This window comes from Anarrhichthys ocellatus, unplaced genomic scaffold (assembly GCF_004355925.1).
Source record: "Anarrhichthys ocellatus isolate YVR2014 unplaced genomic scaffold, GSC_Weel_1.0 scaffold7, whole genome shotgun sequence".
NCBI lineage: Eukaryota > Metazoa > Chordata > Actinopteri > Perciformes > Anarhichadidae > Anarrhichthys > Anarrhichthys ocellatus.
The window spans coordinates 1,909,030-1,914,592 of NW_022280037.1; the positions used below are offsets into that span (position 1 = coordinate 1,909,030).

General features: G+C 43.6%; 1 protein-coding gene across 5 annotated transcripts in view; it reads left to right on the top strand.

Annotated features, from left to right (window-relative positions):
- LOC116383593 (pleckstrin homology domain-containing family G member 3) overlaps nucleotides 1–5,563 on the top strand; it is a 31,981-nt gene that overhangs the window by 6,770 nt on the left and 19,648 nt on the right. The gene's annotated exons all lie outside the window — the stretch shown is intronic.

The following is a 5,563-nucleotide window of genomic DNA, read 5'->3' on the forward strand; positions in this document are numbered from 1 at the left end:
TCCCTACCTCATTATTTTTGTTTGAGTAGATGTCTCCCCCCCCCCCCCCCCCCCCCCCCCCCTGCTGTGAATGGATGGTAGGTAATTAAGGGGCAGGGCTGCTGGTAGTGCGCTATCTGTGTGAGGTGCTGAGTGGATGTGGTTAACAGGCCGGAGGAATGCACATGGTGAGAGGAAGCCTCCCTGTCTGGTCAAGGAAGACAATAAAAAGCTTGGGGTGCCCATCAAGCTCCAATTCCATAAAGCTTCAAAGAGCTTTGAAGTGAGAAGAAGCTATGTTGATACTTTTCACCACCACAATGCTTTATCATGCATTCTTCTTTTTTTGTTATTCTGCACTTTGAATTCCCTTTTCCAGAAGAATTAGATGAACCTACCTCTCATATCTTCCACCTAAGCTAAACTAAGCTGTCATCTGTCAATATATCAGGTTAAAAAAAGTCTAGCCTGTCAATCCAATTACATCCAGGGGCACCAACAGACCTGAGGCAGCATGAGGCATCTCTTTCAAAGATAAGGGCTCCCTCTGACCTACTTAACCCCAGACTGGAATGTAGCTGTGTGTGCAGAATGTACAGCTTTAAAGGGATTCTGGGGGATGGACGGATCATCTCCATTCACTGCAGCTTTTCCAGACCAGTGGGCGTAGGGTTGTGGATATAGATGTATATGATGGCAGGGATGGCTGCGTCTTTGAGTGGGCTGGTTAGTGGCGCTCCTGGACGGGAACTCTTTCTCTGCTTAATTGCCTGTAGCGTTAATCACAGACAGCCTCAGTTTAGCCGGCAGCAACTCCTGTTCAAGTTTTCAAGTCATGCACTGGCACTCACTGAAACTCCCGGTAGCCCCTTATCATGTACGTCCACAACAACTTACTATAGTGTAACTTTATGTAAATCATTACGTAACATAGCTGCTATTGTTATGAGATTCTACATTCAATGTATTTAATTTCATTGTTTGGCTCAGGTTCCTCGTAACCCTAACAAAAGATTGTATTTCAATGTAAATTGTTATACAGCCTCCTACAATGGCATTCCTCCTATAGAGTTCTTCCGGTGGATTACCCACACATTAGTTACAGGCTCTCTGCTTTGGGTGTTGCTGTTAGATGGCTTCTTAGAAACTCGTTTGAATCAATACAATAAGTCTCCATAACACTTTCATTCAGTTGATGTTGCATAAGCAGGAGCACAGGACTCTTTAATTGACACTGCAGATATGACGCTAAACACAATAGTGGTTTAGTAATGTTAATTGCATGTTATTGTAAAAGTTTTTTCATCTAAGTGCAGCTGTTTCTTGTCATTTATTACAGCATAACAAAACCATATCCGTTTAATAATGCACGCAACAGACAAGGAAGTGAGAGCCAAAGCAAAGTTGATTTTGACTGCCGTGTACAGTAAGTGTTATTAAAGGTCTAACCACAGGAGAAACGGCATCACACCCTTAATTATGATGCATGTAATAAACAGCTTGATGTGAATGAAATGAAGTGTCCCTCCCTGACCTTCTCCCCTCCACACTTCACACAGCCGTCCTGCCACCAGCCTGTGTGGACTCTGCAGAAAGGTGCTAATAAGACAGCAGTTTGGTTGTAGGCTGTCAAGTTGGTGGTAAAGTTTACAGTGGACTCACACCTCAGGGCCCAGATGGTCTGTGTTGTCCAGAGGAAATGTAAGTTTTGAATGGAGCCAAAGCTGGCTGTGTGCTACTTGCCTGGAGGGCTCTTAAAGGGGGGGCTTGTTGATGGAGGGGTTTCCTAAGTGGATCATCACATGCCTATGCACTGAGGTCAGCTGGCACAGCTGGATCCTTTAAGATCCAGCATCCAGCGCCGGCGAGGTTTACAGGATTAAATTTGAGCTTTTTGAGGACTTTTGGCCTTTTTGGTACTTGAAGAATGAAACATCCCTCGGAAACATGCCCCTCTTTAATGCTGGTGAAGATATTTTGTCCTTTCTCCCATCCTGTTTCATATTGGCTAAAAGGGCGAATCCACAAGCATGTCAACATTTTTTTTTTATATTAGCTTTTCTTAGTATTCCGCTCTAGTAACCTTTTGGTTGTCAGAGTACGTTTTTTACATAAGAATTTCAGGATTCTAAAAAATGGAACAAAAGCATCTTGATTTTTCACTTTGCTCTGTCAATGAGTGAATTTTGCAGACCACACAAAGCACAGTTAGTTTCACTTTTAAACAGCAGAATTCCCCTCAAGCTTCCCAGCATAACGCTTTGACCTTGACAGTCCGTCTGGAATGCAGGTTCAGTTTTCGTGTGTGCGTCTGTTGTCCACTGCGGTTTATTTGCCAACCTTCAGGCTAATTATTAACACAGCATTAAAAGCTCCTTGCGAGGCCCAAGGCAGGTGTAAATCAAACCATCCTGTACATATAAATGACTGTTTTAAATGAAGTCACCTAAAGTCTTTCCTCCATCAAGGGAAAAGAAACCAATCCAGGCCGTCGGTCTCGCTGTCTTCTGACTCATGCTGTTTGATAATGGTCTGTGAAGACTCGGGGACTAATCCCCGGAGGCACCCTGTGTGCTCGGTCCTCCTGCCCTCCGGGGGGGGGGGGGGGGGCAGCCATTCACCGTTGCCAGGTGGGGAGGAGTTTTTTCCCAAGGGGATCAGTGTAGGATGACCTCCCTGCATCCCAACAGCCACCGGGGGAGGAGTTGTGGAGGGGTGTTGAAGATGGCAGTTCAGAGTGGATTTTGAGGGGTGGAAGGGCTTTATACTGTAGATGTATTGCAAAACACGATGCCCTCTTTATCCACCGAGGGGAAACAGGGTCACACACTGTGCACTTGGCTCTGAAAGAGTGAGCAGATTAGCAGTCGCCTCAAGAGCCAGTTTGAAAGTTGTTTTTTTTCTTTGCTTGTCAGCGAACATACAAATCAGCCAATTAGTAACAAAGAATTTCCACCTTGTTACATGGGCGGTGAAAGTTTTTCTTTATGGCCATAGCAATCTCCCCAAAATAGTCATTACTCTGTGATAGCACTGTGCTAGCAAAACAAACGTAACTATGTTCTGTTTTTTTTGTCTAGCAAGATAAGTGTGTGTTGCAACTAACTCATGAGACTTACGTTGGTACCAGCACTTGTAAAAAAAACACCTTTTATCCTAAGGGGAGTGAAGTAATGTATGAAGCTGCCAAGACAGGAAACAACGAATGCTCTTCCCAGATCAAATTTCCAATATTTGACAGTGTTACCGTCATTGATCATGGAGTTGCAGGTACAATCAAGTTTGGGTTTAGAGAAATATCTCAAGATGTGATTCGTTGTCCGCTGGGTTGAAATTCATCACCTTTTGATACATGAGTCAGAATGAATCAAGCAGGAGGGGCTGTGTAAAGTATTACGAACAGAACAGGCAGGGGCTTGTTTTTCTTTTCTCAGTGGGATGTTCTGTCCACAGGGCTTTCTTACAGTTTTCTATGCTCAGAAAAAAAGGCTAAACACTGCTGCAACTATGACTGGCTTTTGTTATCTCCTAAAAGCTTTCCAGTGACGAGAGAGAGTCTGTTCCTGCTGCTATAGGATAAGCATTTGCATGCGGAACATAGTCTGTGTTGTTCCTGTTTCTTTGCCCCTGATGTGGTTAGAAAACAAAAGGCCACAAGGCAGACACAACAGCACAGGAGGAACTTTAGCACAAACTCTGGGTTTATATATTTGACTCATCTGAAATAGTCATTGAGGTGTGTATTTCTCTGAGACACCTTTTCTCTGACTGTGCAGTGCACACTCATCATTCATCAAATTCAAAGTGTGGTCACAGGAGTGGCAGGGATTGGAGAAGGTGACTTAGAAATCATCCAGGACACCTTGGTCTTTCAGTTTTGTCGCTTTGGTGGATGGATCTCAGCACTTTTAGGTATGCTATATACAGTGGGTACGGAAAGTATTCAGACCCCTTTAAATTTTTCACTCTTTGCTTCATTGCAGCCATTTGCTAAAATCAAAAAAGTTCATTTTATTTCTCATTAATGTACACTCAGCACCCCATCTTGACAGAAAAAAACAGAAATGTAGAAATTATTGCAAATTTATTAAAAAAGAAAAACTGAAATATCACATGGTCATAAGTATTCAGACCCTTTGCTCAGTATTGAGTAGAAGCACCCTTTTGAGCTAGTACAGCCATGAGTCTTCTTGGGAATGATGCAACAAGTTTTTCACACCTGGATTTGGGGATCCTCTGCCATTCATCCTTGCAGATCCTCTCCAGTTCCGTCAGGTTGGATGGTGAACGTTGGTGGACAGCCATTTTCAGGTCTCTCCAGAGATGCTCAATTGGGTTTAGGTCAGGGCTCTGGCTGGGCCAGTCAAGAATGGTCACAGAGTTGTTCCGAAGCCACTCCTTTGTTATTTTAGCTGTGTGCTTAGGGTCATTGTCTTGTTGGAAGGTGAACCTTCGGCCCAGTCTGAGGTCCAGAGCACTCCGGAAGAGGTTTTCTTCCAGGATATCTCTGTACATGGCTGCATTCATCTTTCCTTCAATTGCAACCAGTCGTCCTGTCCCTGCAGCTGAAAAACACCCCCATAGCATGATGCTGCCACCACCATGTTTCACTGTTGGGATTGTATTGGGCAGGTGATGAGCAGTGCCTGGTTTTCTCCACACATACCGCTTAGAATTAACGCCAAAAAGTTCAATCTTGGTCTCATCAGACCAGAGAATCTTATTTCTCATAGTCTGGGAGTCCTTCATGTGTTTTTTGGCAAACTCTATGCGGGCTTTCATATGTCTTGCACTGAGGAGAGGCTTCCGTCGGGCCACTCTGCCATAAAGCCCCGACTGGTGGAGGGCTGCAGTGATAGTTGACTTTGTGGAACTTTCTCCCATCTCCCTACTGCATCTCTGGAGCTCAGCCACAGTGATCTTTGGGTTCTTCTTTACCTCTCTCACCAAGGCTCTTCTTCCACGATTGCTCAGTTTGGCTGGACGGCCAGGTCTAGGAAGAGTTCTGGTCGTCCCAAACTTCTTCCATTTAAGGATTATGGAGGCCACTGTGCTCTTAGGAACCTTGAGTGCTGCAGAAGTTCTTTTGTAACCTTGGCCAGATCTGTGCCTTGCCACAATTCTGTCTCTGAGCTCCTTGGGCAGTTCCTTCGACCTCATGATTCTCATTTGCTCTGACATGCACTGTGAGCTGTAAGGTCTTATATAGACAGGTGTGTGCCTTTCCTAATCAAGTCCAATCAGTTTAATTAAACACAGCTGGACTCCAATGAAGGAGTAGAACCATCTCAAGGAGGATCAGAAGAAATGGACAGCATGTGAGTTAAATATGAGGGTCACAGCAAAGGGCCTGAATACTTATGACCATGTGATATTTCAGTTTTTCTTTTTCAATAAATTTGCAAAAATTTCTACATTTCTGTTTTTTTCTGTCAAGATGGGGTGCTGAGTGTACATTAATGAGAAATAAAATTAACTTTTTTGATTTTAGCAAATGGCTGCAATGAAACAAAGAGTGAAAAATTTAAAGGGGTCTGATATATATATATATATATATATATATATATATATATATATATATATA